Here is a 22,234-nt window from a genome sequence, read left to right as displayed (position 1 = left end):
TTAGAATAAAGTTTATTTCCGATGCAAAGACCCTATGAGTGGATCAATGGCAAAACCAAAATAAGCCATGTTAAATGACCTGACAACAGTATCGTAACTATATTTCTCCTTAATAATTCTGTTGTAAACTTATGGTAGTTTTTGAGATGAATGCCGACATTTTTGTGCTTTGTAAAGAATATTTCATTAACGAAGGTATGTGAAATACTAGAACGTATTAGATGTCTCAAGTTTGTACCAAGTCAGAAATATGACAGTTGTTTTCCATGTTTTGTTTCATGTGCGTCAGTTTTTGATGTACACATTTGATGAGGGACTCTCCATTTTGAAAAATAAAAAATGTCGAAAATCCTTAAGAGTCAAAAACCAGAAAATGAAGAAAGTATTATGGATACTTCAACCAAAATCATATCTAAAGTGACTATGATTTACAGTAGATTTCTATTGATAGTGATTGGTCAAGTTTACGATTACAAAGGCGTTTCGTGTAAGTGTGTAATTAGAAAAAAATGTGTTTACTTTAATAAGTTTTTCTTTGATAGCAGTCGTTATTTTTCTCGTTTGAATAATTTTACATTTTTCATTTTGGTGTTTTTTATCTATTGCAATGCGGTTTAAATTCTGTAAATTAATAAAGGCCGTTTGGTGACCTACATGTATAGCTTTTTATCGTTTTTTGGCCTGTGATGGAGAATCTTATTTTCGTTAATATCACATCTTCTTAGTCATGTTTGTAAATGTGTCAACATATAAAGTAACGCTTATTAATGAAACACTTTGATTTGATTGGCAGCATTTTATTTGAACAAATATTCGATCGTTGATTTGATAAACTACAATTTACTAGTATACAACTCAGTGAAAAACAAATTCATTAATATTTTCTCGGTATACAAACTTTATGACTGAGTGATTAAAGACCTTAGAAAGGAAGTGTTCTTATGAAAGAAGCCTGTAACTAAAATTTATTGAACAATATAATACGCATGCCTTTATTTTATGTCAGAGGATATTTTTCTCCAATGATATGTCATTTCTGTCAGTCCAAACTTTTGTATACGCATTGTTATATATATTGTGAATTGTAATATAATGAGGCAAATGATAAAAGATTTTAACATAAAGTTTGAAGTAATTTGAAAATGTCATTAATTGTTTCAGTTAATGGAATTTAAGTTAATAGACTTAAATTCAGTTATCGCTGGGGCCTCTTGTCAGATAGTGTTTCATCTTTTAGCTTTACCAATATGTATGACGTAATATTCTGTGACGTAATTAAGTCTTTTACAGAAATTCCATGGAAGCAAGCTGTTTGATTTTCATTGTTAGCGGAAAATTTGTAAAAAGCTATCTTTAATTCTAAAGTAGGGTTAGTATGGTATTGTTGACGTGTTTCATGCATCTGATATCGTTTAGCATTCTTAGGAAGGAATTTCATTTTAAAGTTTGTTTTTTTACCAATTTTGGATATTCCAAATTTATATCGCCACGTGGTGAACACATGCGACTAAAGCATGATATAATTTATTCTTCGTCTTACATCGTTATTTTAATTTAACAATAGAACTTATGAGTTAGGATATTGTTCAAAGTTTTTCAGATGTATAGTATTAATGATATCGTCCTTATTTCTTAGTTAGTTAAATTACAATTTACGTAGTTATAGACTGGCTTGATACCGTGTGGCGTGTTGCACATTGTTGACAATGAGTTAAGATAGTTGTTTTGATTATATGTTAAGCTGGTAAAGAACGGCTGTGTGATGTATTACGCTGTTACAGATAAGTAACGGTTATAGTTTTCACGGCTCGGCTAGGTCAATGAAGTAAATTCGGCATTATATATAGCAGGAGGCATGCGTTTTTGTTTGGCCCTTGCATATTCATCAAGTTTTCCAAGGTAGCCATTGTGATATGTGTCTAGATCTTATAAACAAAACAAATATCACTATATAAGATATTAATGTTACAAACATCAAACTTAGTTCGAAACTTGGAAATCTTACACGGAGTCGACAGATAGATGCCCAAATCGTTACGTTTAATGATAAAGAATGGGTCTAGAGTATATCAAATATTGTTAAGTACCCACACGAATACTTTTCGACACCTTCAGGTCACTTGATCTTAAAACTGATCTGCTGATTGATTGATTGCTGGTTGTTTTACGCAGATCTTAAACTTAGCCGAGGGTCGGTATTCATAAAATATACATATATGGTTGAGATCAATATCAAAACCTACTATAATGTCTCAAAACGGTCACAGCTAAACTATCTTGTAAATGTGATTATTATGTGCGTCAACACTCGATTGTGTATTGATTTTGTTAAGCTATTACTAAAATGTGATTAAGAAACACTTGTTAACATTTACTCTTTTGAGTTGTAGCACAATGTTGAGAAGAACAGCAAGAAAGCGTTAAGCCAAGGGTCAGGAAATAGCACTCCCGAGGAACGCCACTACAAGGGCAGAGATACTCACTACTGGATACCAGACGCAAACATCCATGTCAAGGCCATCACTACTTTTAGGTCCCACTAGTGCAACTGCTAGCCAACAGAGCACCACATCAGCAGATACCCATACTGTGTCAAGTCACACATACATCCCAGACAATAACATACCAATGCAAAATGCAGGTAATCAGTTTATTAACTTGACACCTGTATCAAATAGTACACCACAAATGTATATACCACAGCAAATAGATGGAGTTAATAATGACATTGCAATGAATGTACCACAAATTATAAAAGATAAAATTTATAAAAGTGAATACATCGATATGGCTGTTTTATTAGCACAAAACATGCAATCAGATGCTAACACACAAAAGTTAGTGGTAAAAAATGGGCAAATTGTCATGCAGTCCGCTCCAAACTTGTCTTAAATATTTGGCATTGAGGTGTGGACTACTGCGTTTATTATCTTTACAAGCATTTATTGTACTCTTCATCCTGGAAGATTTCAGGAGTTGCTAAAATACATGAGTGTAATACGTTTAGGTGCCAAGCGTTGTAATAATTTAGGTTGGAAGCTTTACGACGAACAATTTCGTTTGCGTAAAGCCTTTGACCCTACTGGTTCCTGGGCTGTCATTGATTCGGAATTATGGTTAATATATATGAATGATAGTACAGAGAGCAAGAACGGTAGTACTTCAAGCAACTTGTACACTGCTTCTAACTTGAAATGCTATACTTTTAATTATGAGGGTAGTTGTTCTAAACAATCTTGTTTTTATAGGCATGTTTGTATGCGTTGTGGTGCAGGTCATGCTGTTATAAACTGTCATAATGGGCAGACTTTGGCTTTGCATAATCAAAGACCTACTTATGTTAATCCAAGATTCAGGTCACCTAGACCTCAAACTCAAAGCAGATATAATTTTTCATTTAGGCAACCTGGTTCATACCCTCGACAGAGACCTGCTAACACTTTTATGGGACATGGGGCATACCCCCATAAGAATTAAATGTTTAGAAGCTTGTTTGGTAAGTTACCCTGACAAAGTGGTTGCTGCTGAAATTTTATTTGGTTTTTCTCATGGTTTCAGACTTCAGTATACAGGCCCTCGCTTTCATTCTTTTTCAAAAAATTTAATTTCAGCTGTACAAAATAGTGATGCAGTTTTACACAAGTTGCAAGATGAGGTAAATCGTGGTAGAATGTTAGGACCTTTCAAAGTTATGCCCATTTCAACCCTCCGTATAAATCCTATAGGTCTTGTGCCTAAATCAGACAGTAGTTGGAGACTTATAACAAATTTATCGTTCCCGCCTGGTGAAAGTGTAAATTCGTATATTGATCAAGTATATTGCAAGGTGAATTACACGTCATTAGACACTATTTTGGAAAAAATTTATGAATGCGGAATGTCATCAGAACTGGCTAGAATTGATGTTAAGTCGGCTTTTCGGAATTTGATAGTGAATCCTGCTGATTTTGATTTGCTTGGAATTAAATTCAATGACCACTTTTACATTGACAAAGCTCTTCCTTTTGGGTGTTCGATATCGTGTAATTTATTCGAAAAGTTTGCAACGTTCCTGCAGTGGCTTGTTGAAGAACGTAGTAAGTTACATACAGTTGACCATTACTTAGATGCCTTTATTTTTATTGGTGCCAAATCAACTGGCCATTGTGGTATTTTAATGGAGGCTTTTGGCAAGGTTTGTAATGAATTGGGGGTTCCTATTGCACAAAACAAAACAATTGGGCCTGCTACAGTCATTCCCTTTTTGGGTTTTCTCATTGATACTGTTCGTATGATGGTTATTATTCCTTAAGAGAAATTGGAAAAACTGCAGTATGAGTTGAGTTCTTTATTACAGAAGAAAAAGATGATGTTGAGAGAGTTGGAATCTATCACTGGTTTAATGTCTTTTTGTTCAAGGGCTATTCCTTCTTCTCGAGCTTTTATACGTAGGTTTTATGATCTAATTGCATCAGTTAAGTGTAATAAGCATCACTATAAGGTTAGAATAAATAAAGAGGTTAAAGCTGACGCGACGCTTTGGTTGCTTTTTTAAACAATTTCAATGGTCAGTGTTTTTTGCCTGAAAGAGTTTGGTTATCAAATGATATTCTACAGCTTTTCACAGATAGTTCTGGCAATCAATTTTTAGGTTGTGGAGCTTTCTTTAATGATAAGTGGTCTCAGTTACAGTGGCCTCAAATTTGGTGTTCATCACCCATATTGATGAATTTGGCTTTGCTTGAGTTGATTCCTGTTATTCTTGCTTTGTATTTATGGGGAGATTTGTTACGTAATAAGAAAATTCGCTTTAATATAGACAATTTAGCTCTAGTGAGTATAGTTAACAAGAGAACTTCTAAGGACAAGCAAATAATGAAACTTATTCGCCCCCTGGTGTTGTTAACCATGCTTAATAACATTCAGTTTGCTGCTGTGCATATAAAAGGTTCTGAAAATAAAATAGCCGATGCCATTTCTCGTTTTCAGATGGATCGTTTCAGATGTTTGGCCCCAACAGCAGATACTTACCCTGCTCCAATTCCACTAGAATTTATGACTGTCATTTTAGACCTTTAGTAACCAGTTTGATTGAAAGTTCCATAGCGCCCAGTACATTGCAGATATACCAAAGAGGGCAAGCACTTTTTTAATAGTTCAGATCTCTCTATGGTTTAATGAATACTTGGCCTATTCCTCTTTGTGAGTTGTTAAGTTTTATTGCTTACTTGTTCAAGAAAGAATTATCACATTCAACAATTAATTGTTACGTTACTGGACTGGGATTTTTTAGTAAGGCAAACAATTATGAGGATGTCACACAAAAATTTGTAGTTCGGAAGCTTTTAGAAGGTATAAAACGCTCAAGGCCTAAGAAAAATGATTTACGTTTACCTATAACCAGAGACATGCTGAAATCTATTATTTTTTCTTTAGCGTGTGTTTGTAAAACTCGCTATGAATTAAGTTTGTTTAAAGCGGCCTTTTCACTTGCTTTTCATGGTTTATTTAGGGTAGGAGAATTGGTTGTTACTAATAGTTTACAGGGCCATACATTACAGATATCAGACATACATATTGTAAGTGGTCTGCTTCAAGTGTGCATTACTTCGTCCAAAACAGACCAGTTGGGGAAAGGTTCAAACATTTGGATTTATCCTCAGTCAGATTTGAACATTTGTCCTGTTAATTTGGTCAGTGAGTTTATTAAGTTGAGACCCCCCGTTTTAGGTCCCCTTTTTTGTCATTTTGACGGTAGTCCTTTATCTAGGTATCAGTTCGTGACTTTATTAAAGAAGGCTATCGATTTGTCTGGTATTGATCAAACCAGATATAGTTCCCATTCTTTTCGTATTGGTGCAGCAACCACCTTGTCAATGGATGGGGTATCGGATAGTGAAATAATGAGGTTGGGTCGTTGGAGTTCAAATGCTTACAAGGGTTACATAAGAATTTAGTATCATTTATTTGCTTTAAGTAGTTGATTGTATTTGTATTATATATAGGTATTGTAGGTGATCCTGTAAATGTCTGGATAGTAGGATCATCTATAGTCAAGCACGCCTTTGTGACAGCTCGGGATCGGCCAGGTGGGGTAAACTTAGGTTAAGGTCGTTTGAACGCCTCATTTTGGTGGCAAGGCAAGGGTGGCATGCTAGTCAGACATGTTAAAGGTCAGCTCAGGACAATGAAAAAATATGAGGATCCTCCACATTTTTTAGTATTACATGTAGCTGGAAATGACTTGGGTAGTTCCAAGGTGGGTTTTTTGCGTAATGAAATAAAAAACATAATTCGTTGGATAATGAAGGAGTTTCCAAAATCTAAGTTGATATGGTCTCAAATTTTGACAAGGTTGAAATGGCGTCATTCTGATGATCACAAAGCAATGGACTTGTGTCGCTATAGGATTAACAACTCTATTGCCGCCTTTATAGTTAGCTGCGGGGGTTACTACATTAAACATCCAGATATTCATGCAGATCAATTTTTTTTTGAATCAGATGGTGTTCACTTGTCATCCTTAGGAAACGAATTGTGGTTGAATATCTTACAGGGTGCAATGGAACACTTTATACAATTCAAGAACTGTGCTTCCACTTTTCCTTATTAGTTATATATTTTATGACATACGTCACCTATCTGACATTTATCTATCTACATATACATCTATCTATATATATATATATATATATTATGAATGAAATACAATTATAGTTACAATCATATATGATATAAAATTACAGATACTATTAGTTTAGGATATACAAATACAAAACTATCAATATTTGATATACAAATACGTTACAATCTATATATGATATAATAATACAGATGCAATCATCTATGTGTATATAGGACTTGTTGTTTTGGTAATTTTGTATGTTTCTTTTTACTTAGGTTTGTATATATTTTACACAATTGTTCGATAAATCAAGAGATTATCTATCTAATTATCTGGTTCACAGCTTTGCAGCGAACCGCCTTTTTTATGGCTAATTTTTATGGATAATACAGACTACACTTGTGTATCCCACGGTGTTTTCTAAATTTGAAGCACCCGTGTATCCCACGGTGCACCTTCACATTTTAATATATCTATCTATCTATCTACAAGGTTGCCATATTATCTTCGGGTAACCAATCATTTATCTATCTACAATACATCTATTTACAATACATCTATCTACAATACATCTATCTACCTATATATATATATATATATATTATATGGATCTATATTATGAATAAAAGCTGTGGCCAGATATCGCCAATCCATATATGCATTTTGTTTTAATGGCACCATCTGAGATAATGCATTTGTCGCGACTAGCAACAAAAATAGCATAGGAAGAGATATTCCTGACGCGTTCATATGCGTATCGATCACAAGCATTATCATTTACACCAGCGACTTAAGAAGGGCAGTTATTCTAATTGTATGCATATTATTTTTGTTAGATTTTATATAGATTTTCAGGAAAAAATCAGTGAAATAGGGTCTTCAGAAATACCGTGAAACTGTTTACTCGCGTAGTGGTATTAACCATATGTGGATTCTTAAAAATTCTAAAGAACTTCTAGACAATTTCAAATCTCGGTCTCTTTCTGAAATAATTTCCATCAAAACTTTTGATTTTTCAACCCTGTATACCACCATTCCCCATGTAAAATTGAAAAATCGCCTAAAAGAAATTATCCAAAATGCCTTTCAACATAAAAATGGTAGCATACGCTATAAATTTATTACTTTGGGATTTCATAAAGCATATTTCGTTAATAGTGACAAACAAAAAGGTAAATCATGCTACACAGAAGAACAAGTGGTCAATATGCTGGAGTTTCTTATCGACAACATATTTGTTGAGTTTGGAGGTAGACTTTTCTAACAAATTGTCGGCATTCCTATGGGAACAAACTGTGCGACTCTTCTTGCCGACCTCTTCTTATTTTCATATGAATCGGAGTTCCTCCAGACACTTGTCAAAAACAAGAGGATTAAAGAAGCCAGATTATTTAATTTCACTTTCAGATATATTGATGATGTTCTTTCCATAAACAATCCGAACTTTTCTGATTGGGTTCCATTGATATATCCCCCAGAACTAGAGATTAAAGAAACAACAGACACGGCTTCCTCCGCCTCATTTTTAGACTTATATCTCGAATTTGACTTACACAGTCATCTTAGTACCAGAATCTATGACAAACGAGACGATTTTAATTTTGAAATTATAAATTTCCCCCAACTTAGTAGCAATATACCAACTTCACCTGCATATGGGATATATATTTCCCAACTTATTCGATATTCAAGAGCTTGCAGCTCCTACTCACACTTTGTAAAACGTCATCAGTTTCTGAGTAGAAAGTTGATGAACCAGGAGTATGTCACAGAACGTCTCGTCCTTTTTCTAAAAAAGTTCATCGGAAGATACCAAGACCTTGTTGATAAATATTCCGTATCAACTTCTCAAATAATACACGATGGACTTGATGTATAGATTCTGCGTACTGATGTTGTGTATCATCTTAACAACATGTTTTTTTGTTCTTTCATTTGTTTTTGTTCTATTATTAAGATTACTTTTACTGTTGAATGGTTTTATGTGATATCCGTTTGACGTGGCTCGGTACTTATACATCTCGTCAATGTGTGTGTATTGGCTTTCATTTTTTTTGGTGATTTGTTTTGTATATGTGACTCTTTGTGTGTCTTTTGTTCTTATAACGTGACTCTGTACTTTAAAAGATCCCGTCAGTATGATATTGGTCTATAGTATGTCATTATGATATATTTCTATTGTGAATTACTATATACGTTGAACCACAGACCTCGAAATCATTCAATCGCGTAGTGGTATTGACTATTTTTGGATTCTCAAAGGTTCTATGTATAACTTTTGGACTAGTTTAAATCTCGGTCTGTTTCTGTAATTTATTCTTACATACTTTTGATTTTTTAACCCTGTATGCGTTCATTGCCTATGTAAATTTTAAATTGTTTGTATGCACATTTAACGACAAATTTATGTGACGTATATAATTTTTCTGACGTCAGACACTCAAATAAATCCATGTGTTCGTAGATAGTAGATGTGTTTGTGTCCTGTTAAATTGTTCCTTTTAAAATTGTTATACGATGATGACTGATGTACCCATATTTTGACTATTTTATTAATTGTGACTGTTTATTTAACGCATCATGTAAATGTAGCGGAATTTGATGAGAGTGTTATTTAAGTGAGAGGGTTAGCGCTATAGAACCAGGTTTAATCCACCATTTTCTACATTTGAAAATGCCTGTACCAAGTCAGGAATATGACAGTTCTTGTCCATTCGTTTTTTATGCGTTTTGTTATTTGATTTTGCCATGTGATTATGGACTTTCCAAATTGATTTTCCTCTGAGTTCAGTATTTTTGTGATTTTACTTTATGCTATACCTGCTACCCATGTACATTACTTTGAATGTTGACAAGAGTCTTGTGTTGTCTATACACGAACTCTTTGCTCCCTGTCATTAAATGAGGTTTTTGTCGTCTTTAATCGCATTTAAGAAACTTTGCAATGTTTTAATACGTCTGGGATAAATGTTTTCGTCCTGTCAATTAGATAAACTTGTAACATAATAGTTCTTGTAGTTCGAAAGCGTATTCATTAATAAGAAACAAATGAGAATATTTGTTATTAGATCATCTAATCTATCAATGTTAAAAGTTTCTTTCCCTACTGAGAATTCATTCAGGAAATTATTTTGCTAATTTTAATTCGCCTTTTTAATAAGGCTGCAATGGAATTGTTACGAACAAGTCTCTTGAATATCAAATTAATCCAATTTTAAAAGGCACTGATGTAATCGTCGTATATAAATTGAAGTACACATGTACTGGTTTATTTTATTTTCAAAAAAAATAGCTATAAATGAGTATGTCCATTTCCCAGATTTATATAGAAGTCAATAAAATACTGTTAAAAGGTTTTCATGTATTCTTTTGGTTCTGTAAATTGGTGTTAACCACCTTAATCGTCTGATGTTGTAGCTTCCCCTTAATTATTTAATAGCAATGCTACTGAGTTATAAACAACGACAGCGTTAACAGTTACCATTAGTTTTACATTTTCTTGTAACGTTATTTTCTGCTATCTTTTTATGAACATTTTAGAAATATGATGATAAAAAAATTATGTTTTCTCGTTTTCATAGTTAAAGATTTACACCCAGAATTGCATAATTTAATAAAAGACAAATGTTCTTTGTGGAATTCTCGTGCAAAAATAAATCTGTGTTGATGACAATTTAATCTGTTTAGTAAAACATTACAAATAATTGGAAAGATAAAGGAAAACAATACTAATTTAAAGGGGAAAGAGGTAGAAAAGAACGATAAGGTGTTTCAATATTATTCTAGAAATCGAAGTATTGATTTATAATATTGTCTCGCATCGGCACCCATTTAATTTTGTGGTTATTTGATATGCATTATTTATAACAAAATATCAATATCATTTAGTATTTATTTTAAACAAAATGTTACGGATTTATAAGAATGTTTTTGGAACTCAAAAGTGTCATTTTTATATCTTTTTACAAAATTATCGCAAAAACAATAACAATATGTCAATGAATATAGAACTGAAAATGTAAAGCATATATAACACTAATTACCTTAATTTGACTTCAAGGTCCAAGTCATCGTCATCATACAAGCTTTATTTAGGTCGACATGTAACATTACAAATAAACATACGCTACCAGAGCTTGTATAACCGACAAATCCATACATTTCCAAAATATGTATACACATAATAATATTAAAACATATAAAAAAAAACATAGAACATACATTTCATGCACATTAAGGCAGCACTAATTTTGATACTTTTAGATTATCGTTGGTCATCTCAACGAGATAAATTTTCTCGCTTGAGCAGGAACAGCGAAAGTGAGAAAAGCAATCGAGTTGAGATGACAAATGATAATCTTTTTATCGCTATTTTACCTATGACGACGTTGGTCAATTTCAATGTCAATTTCGTTAGCAACGCCACGTCATCTCCTTAGTTTCTAGCGATAAATTTTCTATCTCAAGCGAGAAGCATGATATGAAAATTATCACAAAAAAAGATCAAAGGAAAAATGCACAAAAGAGCGATAATATCTATTATACACATGCATGAGCACTAAGCTCAAAGTAGCATAAAAACTAAAGTAATAAATGACATTGACATTTAGACCATCTATTCTTTTTTTCTTTTTTTTTTATCTAAAACAATTTACAGAGTCATATAGATCTGCATTTCTACGAAGACTAAATGAAACTGTATGTTGTTATACGAAGAGCTTGATTTAGTTCTATACTTTCAGAGCAACGAAGTTAATCCATTCCCACACTGACGACCAGCGTAGTTGCTGAGTCAACATCTTAAAAAATAATTACTTCTCTTTATTCAAAAAAGAACGATAACTTTAATTGATTCTACTTTTAATGGTTAATGGCATAAAACAAATATTTAAGATGGACATATACGTTCTGCATGTGGAAGTTTTATCACCACAGGCTACAGTATATAGAAATTAGAATTCTGATGTAGACAGGGTAAAGGAAGGACTATAACGTCTAAAGATTGATTGAACAGGAAGTTACTGGATTTATAGCAAATCTTACATACATAAATAATCCTAAATCTCGTTTAGTAAACATCTCTAACGAGATTCATCAATATAAGGTGTGTAATTAGGGAAAAGAAACATTATTGTTTGAATTACGGAATCTATATAGACAGGAAAAACATTTCTATATTATTGATGTTGTCTGTCCATCTCTTTGAAGTCTTTTGCTCTTAATTGTAGCAGTTTAATTTCACAAAAAAGTCCAAATGATAATCATATTCATTTAAAATATGCAAAGTGAAAAAGTGCTAAGAACGAATTCAATAGAAACTGTCACTTGCTAATTTACGAAAGAAAAAAATACAACGGAACACATACAGTTGAACTCTAGGTACCATTCCTAGAAAATACGTTTTTACCTATAATGTCTGTTTGTTTTGTTCACAAATGTTGGTCAATATAAAGGAATTTTATGCTACTGACATACCAGGGATGTTTTTAGCTAGCAATAACACCATATCTTATCCATTATGTTCTACATAAGAAAATGTCTGAACCAAGTCAGGAATTTGACATTTTTTACCTATTTGTTTGATGTGTTTATTATGTTCATTTTTACAAATTGTGACTTGGATGGAGAGTGTCTCATCGGCACTCATACCATATCTTTTTATATATAAAGAGCTTTTGGTTTCGTCATTTGCCTATGGAGTTTTTAATTATAATTTTCCTAGGAGTTTGGTATTTTTGTTATTTTATATTTACAAATACCATATTTAAGTACAACAATAATTTGTGTTGACTGCAAACCATGAAATCGACAAAACTTCTACCCACAGTGCAGTAAAAGGAAAGCAATCTCATGAGTGTATACAGATTATAAAATTGTGCGAATTAAATGTCAAAATAAAACATGAACTATTTATCGAGCAAATAAGACAAAACAAAAATAGAAATTTGTAACTTAATGATTGTCATAAAAGTAAGAAGATGATTGATGTATGTCTGGTTCTTCAGAATACATTTGTTTGCTCTCGTTGATAACTTCAAAGCTACATAGCAAACAGATAAATATAGATTCTTACATTGATACCAGTGGATAATCGGATTTATCCAACCGAGATAGTTAAATTATCAATTTTAAAATTTATAATTTAACTATCGAGATTGGATAAATCCGATAATCCACGAGTAACTATGTAAGAATCTGTTTCTCTAATGATTAAAAAGACATTTTCTTTTTTTGCAAACCGAAAAATCCCTTCGAGTGCCTTTCACATTGCACGAAGTTGTCAATTTCATTAACACCTGTTATCAAACCCTTAAAATCATCCAATGATCTTTTGAGATCACCAGCAACCACACGTTGATTAAACTTTTTTTATACAATGGGTTCGCAAAGGGATAAATTTCCATAGAATTAGAGAAAACTTAATTCAAAAGGTTCATACACAGTTACGTTTAGTGATTACCTCTCCAAATTTTTGTTTATCAGAGATGTGAAACGTACACCAAATATAAAATATAAACTATCGGCAATTTTGTTTAATTTTTTTTTTTGGCTTTAGACAAATGATACTCGTTACAGATTATTTTATTCACACAGGCAGCATGGGGTAAAGACGATAATGATCACAGACTTTTTATTCCAACTGTTTGACCCTAGTCCACGTATTATTAAATCTGAATTGACATAAATATGAACTGAGAATAGCTGTTATAAGATCAGAAAATAACTTCTAATTATTTAAAACTATTGACATTTTAGCATGTATAGTGATTAACATTATATTCTCCTGTCGTTTTTGTTTATAGCAGTCTTGCATACTATAAAACAACTTATATTCGCGGATACTTTATTTTGCGTTTACAATTTTCTATCATAATTCGCGGTGATTTAATTTCGCCATTTTTAATTGTACTTTATATAGTTAGACCAGGAATGATTCAAGTTTTAAATTATATGGTCATTTATATAAATTTTCTGTTTACAAAATTTTGAATTATTCGAAAAACTAAGGATTTTCTTACCCCAGGAGTAGATTACCTTAGCCGTATTTGGCACAACTTTTTGTAATTTTGGGTCCTCAATGCTCTTCAACTTTGTATTTGTTTGGCTTTTTAACTATTTTGATCTGAGCGTCACTGATGAGTCTTATGTAGACGAAACGCGCGTCTGGCGTATAAAATTATAATCCTGGTACTTTTGATAACTATTTACACCACTGGGTCGATGCCACTGCTGGTGGACGTTTCGTCCCCGAGGGTATCACCAGCCCAGTAGTCAGCTCTTCGGTGTTGACATGAATATCAATTATATGGTCATTTATATAAATTTTCTGTTTACAAAACTTTGAATTATTCGAAAAACTAAGGATTTTCTTACCCCAGGAGTAGATTACCTTAGCCGTATTTGGCACAACTTTTTGGAATTTTGGGTCCTCAATGCTCTTCAACTTTGTATTTGTTTGGCTTTTTAACTATTTTGATCTGAGCGTCACTGATGAGTCTTATGTAGACGAAACGCGCGTCTGGCGTATAAAATTATAATCCTGGTACTTTTGATAACTATTTACACCACTGGGTCGATGCCACTGCTGGTGGACGTTTCGTCCCCGAGGGTATCACCAGCCCAGTAGTCAGCACTTCGGTGTTGACATGAATATCAATTATATGGTCATTTATATAAATTTTCTGTTTACAAAACTTTGAATTATTCGAAAAACTAAGGATTTTCTTACCCCAGGAGTAGATTACCGTAGCTGTATTTGGCACAACTTTTTGGAATTTTGGGTCCTCAATGCTCTTCAACTTTGTATTTGTTTGGCTTTTTAACTATTTTGATCTGAGCGTCACTGATGAGTCTTATGTAGACGAAACGCGCGTCTGGCGTATAAAATTATAATCCTGGTACTTTTGATAACTATTTACACCACTGGGTCGATGCCACTGCTGGTGGACGTGTCGTCCCCGAGGGTATCACCAGCCCAGTAGTCAGCACTTCGGTGTTGACATGAATATCAATTATATGGTCATTTATATAAATTTTCTGTTTACAAAACTTTGAATTATTCGAAAAACTAAGGATTTTCTTACCCCAGGAGTAGATTACCTTAGCCGTATTTGGCACAACTTTTTGGAATTTTGGGTCCTCAATGCTCTTCAACTTTGTATTTGTTTGGCTTTTTAACTATTTTGATCTGAGCGTCACTGATGAGTCTTATGTAGACGAAACGCGCGTCTGGCGTATAAAATTATAATCCTGGTACTTTTGATAACTATTTACACCACTGGGTCGATGCCACTGCTGGTGGACGTTTCGTCCCCGAGGGTATCACCAGCCCAGTAGTCAGCACTTCGGTGTTGACATGAATATCAATTATATGGTCATTTATATAAATTTTCTGTTTACAAAACTTTGAATTATTCGAAAAACTAAGGATTTTCTTACCCCAGGAGTAGATTACCTTAGCCGTATTTGGCACAACTTTTTGGAATTTTGGGTCCTCAATGCTCTTCAACTTTGTATTTGTTTGGCTTTTTAACTATTTTGATCTGAGCGTCACTGATGAGTCTTATGTAGACGAAACGCGCGTCTGGCGTATAAAATTATAATCCTGGTACTTTTGATAACTATTTACACCACTGGGTCGATGCCACTGCTGGTGGACGTTTCGTCCCCGAGGGTATCACCAGCCCACTAGTCAGCACTTCGGTGTTGACATGAATATCAATTATATGGTCATTTATATAAATTTTCTGTTTACAAAACTTTGAATTATTCGAAAAACTAAGGATTTTCTTACCCCAGGAGTAGATTACCTTAGCCGTATTTGGCACAACTTTTTGGAATTTTGGGTCCTCAATGCTCTTCAACTTTGTATTTGTTTGGCTTTTTAACTATTTTGATCTGAGCGTCACTGATGAGTCTAATGTAGACGAAACGTGCGTCTGGCGTATAAAATTATAATCCTGGTACTTTTGATAACTATTTACACCACTGGGTCGATGCCACTGCTGGTGGACGTTTCGTCCCCGAGGGTATCACCAGCCCAGTAGTCAGCACTTCGGTGTTGACATGAATATCAATTATATGGTCATTTATATAAATTTTCTGTTTACAAAACTTTGAATTATTCGAAAAACTAAGGATTTTCTTACCCCAGGAGTAGATTACCTTAGCCGTATTTGGCACAACTTTTTGGAATTTTGGGTCCTCAATGCTCTTCAACTTTGTATTTGTTTGGCTTTTTAACTATTTTGATCTGAGCGTCACTGATGAGTCTAATGTAGACGAAACGTGCGTCTGGCGTATAAAATTATAATCCTGGTACTTTTGATAACTATTTACACCACTGGGTCGATGCCACTGCTGGTGGACGTTTCGTCCCCGAGGGTATCACCAGCCCAGTAGTCAGCACTTCGGTGTTGACATGAATATCAATTATATGGTCATTTATATAAATTTTCTGTTTACAAAACTTTGAATTATTCGAAAAACTAAGGATTTTCTTACCCCAGGAGTAGATTACCTTAGCCGTATTTGGCACAACTTTTTGGAATTTTGGGTCCTCAATGCTCTTCAACTTTGTATTTGTTTGGCTTTTTAACTATTTTGATCTGAGCGTCACTGATGAGTCTTATGTAGACGAAACGCGCGTCTGGCGTATAAAATTATAATCCTGGTACTTTTGATAACTATTTACACCACTGGGTCGATGCCACTGCTGGTGGACGTTTCGTCCCCGAGGGTATCACCAGCCCAGTTTATAACTGTTTATAAAGTCGCGAAAATAAGTTGGTTTACAGTAAACAGTAAGACATGGTTGTGTGGTGATATAAACTACATATTCCATTTATTTCTGTTATCTCTGTGAATTGTAATGCATTTCGACATGTTTTGTTTTCTTACAACCATAGCTGCCGAAGATTTCAAATATCAAGCTGTGTTGAAATGACAGTTTAGAGAAAAAGTGAAAACCTTATTAATTTTAATGACCAGTTAGCAAATGAAAATATTGTCATTTAAAATATCTGCTGTGAAAACATGGAGTTTTTAATGGCTAGTGGCATGTTCCTTGTTAAACAAAATAGTGCTATAAAGTAAGTGGGTCGTAAGTAACATGTCAAGGTTTTGTCAAATGCTGAAAATTGTTTATTAGAATTCTGCTAGATACTTAAGAATAAAAGCAATAATATATAGAGAGATTTATGGGAAGTAACTGGTTTAATAGGAAGTTATAAACAATTGAATAATCCCCTTAAATTCGCAATAAGTAAGAAATGGGATTAAACGATAAAAGGATGCTATGATATTCCTAATTTATTCATTAGCGATAGCTGTGGAAAATATAATAATCTATAACTCATACAAACACAGACAAAAACTATGATTATACTAGTAAATTCTTTTTTTTTCTTTCATTCACCTCCATACTGATAAGTCTATTCTATCTTTATTTGTTTTTGTATTTCATGTATATATCATATGATCAATTATATAAATAACTATACAATGGCTGTTTCAATTCCTTTATATGATTACATTAATTTTCTTCCTCAATACTCAGAACAGACAATCATACTACATCTCATTATCTTTTCATGAAACGAATACTAGTATTTGACGTTGCTTTCGCGACGTCTTTGAAACTCTTCATTTCACACGTTACACTTGTCTAGTAGGTCTATTTTGTTGCCACCAAGTTCACTAGTACAAACCAAAGGAGGAAAGGTAACAATCATGGTTAAATTTTTAAAATTTACGTTGAATATGGCTAGTTCCTCTACTCACTATTGAAATTTGTTGATAAATACCAATGTTGCTACTTCAATTGGTTCGCTGTTATGTTTTTTGAAAGAAATGGAACGCTATATCTGTATTTTTTTCCCATTTGATGTATTACGGGATTTTGTGTCTGGCTTTTTTTAGTGCCACATAATCGGAGCATAAAATGTGGGATACTGGTGTATTATAAAGAATTGGAGAGAATTGTAGCCATTTAAACACATTTGGTTGTATCACTTAGAGCTTATTATATAATTCGAGCGCAGCTTTCATTTATAAACAGATTCAGTTCATTGCATAACATATATGCATAGTTATAATCATGCCAATTGTCGACATCTTATATAAGTTGAGAGATATAAGAAGATGTTGGTATAAGACCCTGCAAATAGTTCAACAAAACAATCTTCTATATAGACCTATGTTCGCAAAAGATTGCGAAACACTCATCTCAAACCGGCGTAGACATTCAATTACACTTCGCCGTTAATAAACACCATAGAGTGTTAAGAACATAGGTTCAAAATAATGTATCGTCCTGAATATGCATGAAATATTTGCCACTGGACGGTAAGCAACCAACAATCAATCAATCAAACAAAATAATGAATGCTCTATTGCTAGTAACCTTGATTCATAACCCTCTTTAATCTTCTAAACTTAGTTTGGAGACGAACTATTTTCAAAACACTGACTCCCGTGCTTATGTTTAAGATGAAAAGAACTTTAATGTATGACATGTGATATAAATGTTTAATCTGTGTGATACTACGTTTAAAGTAGATAGGGTGTCTTCCTCCATCTTGGATTTGGAAATACCAGAAAACAAGGTCTGGGTCTTTAATAGAATGTGCACATTTTAAGAGTAGTAGGTAATTCATGTGTAAGAACTTTCACTTCAATATAGAAGAGGGACGAAAGATACCAAAGGGACAGTCAAACTCGTAAATCTAAAACAAACTGACAACGCCATGGCTAAAAATGGCTAAAAATGAAAAAGACAAACAGAAAACAATAGTACACATGACAAAACATAGAAAACTAAAGAATAAACAACACGAACCCCAGCAAAAACTAGGGGTGATCGCAGGTGCTCCGGAAGGGTAAGCAGATCCTGCTCCACATGCGGCACCCGTCGTGTTGCTTATGTGATTACAAATCCGGTAAATAGTCTAATCCGGTAGGTCAAATTCATGAAAGGGAAGGGGATTGTAGTTACGACGTAAGGAACATGTCCGATATCATTTGTAAAATGACATGTTTTGTCATATCTATGGTTGGATTTTACAAAAAACAGTTAACTTTTGTTGAATTAATTTTTTTCCAACATTGCCACATAAGGGGAGGCAACTCAAGGGCAGATAATTCAGATGAAGGTACTTTTACAATAGAATGTGTTAAGAATTTACCTTTTTTATTATGTAGCAAGAAAACGGGTTCGGTGACCTCATTTTTTCTTTTTGTTAATTGAAAGCATACTATTAAAGCTATCTTCTCCTATGTTATCTCATAATTCTATGGAGTAGTTTATGCTTTATTGTAGAAAATTTTCCATGCATAATCTATACAAAAATTGTCAATTTTAAACACCACTCAGCGTGAAAATAAGCACGGTGACCCATCCTTTTTATTTAATTTTTTTTAAAAAGCATTATAAAAACTACATTTTGGAAAATTATTAAACAATTCTACCGATAATAATTTAGACACCCCATCTACCTTAAAAATCGTAGTTCCCACATAATGAGCACACACGTTAAATACACGTTGTTGTAAATTGAATGTGTATGGGTTTTTTTTAAATAAAATTACAAAAATACTGAACTTCGAGGAAAATTCAATCGGAAATTCCTTAATCACATGGCACAATCAAATGACAAAACACATCAAAAATGAATGGACCACAACTGTCATATTCCAAACTTGGTACAGACATTGTCAAATGTAGAAATTGGTGGATTGAACATGTTTATTTAGCGATAAACCTCTCGCTTGTATGCCAGTCTCATCAAATTCTGTTATATTTACACAATGCGTAAACAAAACAGACATAATAAATAACATAGTCAAAATATTGGTACAACAGTCACATTGACTAATAAATTTCACCATTTTTGCTATCTAATTATTCTCTCTGGGAAAGTTTATATATGTGTACGTAAACTTTAAAGGGTACCTTCTTATGAAATATTTGTCAGTCTTACTTTATTACTAGTAATAAAATGACAAAAATTATATATTCGGTATTTGATATGTACAAGATGTAGTTCTAGTTGCCGCATGGAACTGTTTAAGTCCGTACAATGTAAGATGACCTATAATTGCTAACATCCATGTCACTTGAACTCTACGTAATAGGTGTCTCATTTGGCAATTATACTAAATCTAGCTTCTTATTGTTACAATGATAGTTGACAGTTTTGAAAAGCTGCGTTTGTATTGCAGTAGTTAACATTTAAAACTGCTGCATGTACACTGTCACAATCTTTCTTACTTATATATCAATAATTTCCCAAAAGACTTTTACTGTTATTTATTGATGCAAAATAGGTTGTTTACGTCTTATATTTCTCAGATGACTGACGTATATAATTTGAGTATGATGTATTGTACTGTATTTTAACTCTTTTTTTGTTAATTTCAAAAACGTTAGAAATGTTCCCTTGCGATTTGTTCATGTAACTTTCTGACAATTTTTTTGTGATTAACCATATTGTGTTAGTTAATTTATTTGCAGAATGATTGACAAATTGAGTCCCAAACGGAAAGCGTAACTTATTCTGGTGCAGTAGATGCATATTTACTCGATATTTTAAAAGATGCAATTCAGTTTGATACTTTAGTGGCTACTATGAAGATCAATTATGACTGCAACCAAGATAAATCATTTCTCAAGCATATTGAAGATATGCAAAACAAATTAGATTAATATTTACGAATATAGATATTCTAAAGTGAACCACAAATGATGATAAATAGATATGTCTTCTGGTATTAATATCAAAATCATAATTATGTTTTTTATGATTTTAGTAGTCAGCGTTATAAGGACGTACGTCTATCCACTATTATCCCCCGGACCAAAAATATGAATTTAGTATAAAATTTTCGGTCTTAAAGATAGTATCACATTACTTCAACTCTAAATAGCAAGACATAACACAAAATATCACTTTTATTTTTCTACTAGTTATTAAATATTTAAATCACCTATTTATAATTATGCATTAACTGTATACAAACCTCAGTTTGAACTTCACGAAAAACTAATGATTATCTTCCTTAGGAATAGGTTACCTTAGATACCAATAAACTGTTAGGGGTGGGGGATGATATTTTCGTTCGAAAATTTTAACTTCCCATTTCTTTGCCTTCTAACAAATTAAGCTTAATGTTTATATTGCATATGTGCATATATATGTGATCAGTGTATTTCATACACATAGATCTTATGCCTAAAATTTAATATGATTTAAATTCGAATTTAAATCCAATGGTTTGATACGTTTTCTGAAAGTGCGTACAAATAAATGTCATGTTCTTCAATTTTACTTTTAGATATATTGCTGATGTCCTATCACTAAATAACCCATATTTCAGCCAATACATCTCATATATCTCAGTGAACATGAAATTAAGTTTACTACTTATACCAGAAATGCTGCTTCATACCTTGATCTGTTCCTCAATATTGACACAGATGGACGACTTCACGCAAAAATCTATGACAAACGGGACGATTTTAACATCCCAATTATCCATTTCCCATTTCTCAGTTGTACCCTCTGTCCTGTCTTATTGTGTTTTCATAGCTATGTTGATACGTTATGGTCGTGCATTATTACAATATACGAACGTCATACATGGGGTGTGCTCAGAAACTGCTCCAACAAAGTTAAGAGGAGGAAATATTAAAAATAAAAACCTACAAAATAAAAATATCACGCTGTACATTTAATGGACACCATCACCAATTGGTTGATCCATACGATGTGTCTGTGTATAAACTAAGTAAGGATAGGTTTTCCACGTCTTAGATTGTTATCAACCATTTACGTCAGCTAGTCTTATAGAACCGAACATGACCAATTCCCGATTTTGACTGTTTTGTTGACTGTGAAATCGCATTGTTATAAGACAGTACTTGTTAACCAACATTCATGTATTTAGTCATGTTGTTGAATCTGAAATTGTGATCGATATTGTTAAATATCTTATCGTTTGTGGTTGTTACTCTATCCATTTTTTTATTTTATTTTGTATCACGGTAAGGATTGTAAAGATAATTTATCAGCCAGTTCATGTCTAAAATTTTAGTTTAAAGCAACTATATTTACATTATTAATTAACATTTATTAGTTAATGTGTTTCTCTCAGTTTTAGATTGTAACCCGGATTTATTTTTGTAAAAATCGATTTATGACGCTCGAACAGTAGTAAACTACTGTTGCCTTTATTCATGTCTTTCGTCAATTTTTTTTTTTATAAAAACTGCATCAAAAGGTCAATGTGAAAAAAAGTGGTTTGAAACAGTACAGGAATTTATCAGCCTATGGCTAGCCTTAATATTTTCAGAGATTACTATAGTATAGTAGTCTCAGATATGATGTAGAAAAAAACAATAACACATTCTAATAATAAATATTCCATCCAACATGGAAAGTACAGAATAAGCCATGATGTCCCTAATATCCCACTTTAAAGGCTTTTTAAGTCATTAGTTCTCTAAAAGTAAATGTAATTGCATTAACTGTCATTTTTGAAAAATAAATCGGGCCAAAATTCTAACCCAATTTCTTAGCAGTGTATTGCTTTCCTTTGGATCCTCATTTAGTCTTTGTAGAAGAAAAGCGC

At 33.0% G+C, this 22,234-nt stretch overlaps 1 pseudogene; it reads left to right on the top strand.

The window, feature by feature from the left end:
• The first annotated feature begins 1,979 nt into the window (after positions 1–1,979).
• Positions 1,980–6,965, top strand: LOC134701886 (uncharacterized; annotated as a pseudogene).
• The last annotated feature ends 15,269 nt before the right edge of the window (positions 6,966–22,234 follow it).

Source organism: Mytilus trossulus, unplaced genomic scaffold, assembly GCF_036588685.1.
Source record: "Mytilus trossulus isolate FHL-02 unplaced genomic scaffold, PNRI_Mtr1.1.1.hap1 h1tg000360l__unscaffolded, whole genome shotgun sequence".
Classification (NCBI taxonomy): domain Eukaryota; kingdom Metazoa; phylum Mollusca; class Bivalvia; order Mytilida; family Mytilidae; genus Mytilus; species Mytilus trossulus.
This window is presented reverse-complemented; position numbering and strand designations above follow the sequence as displayed.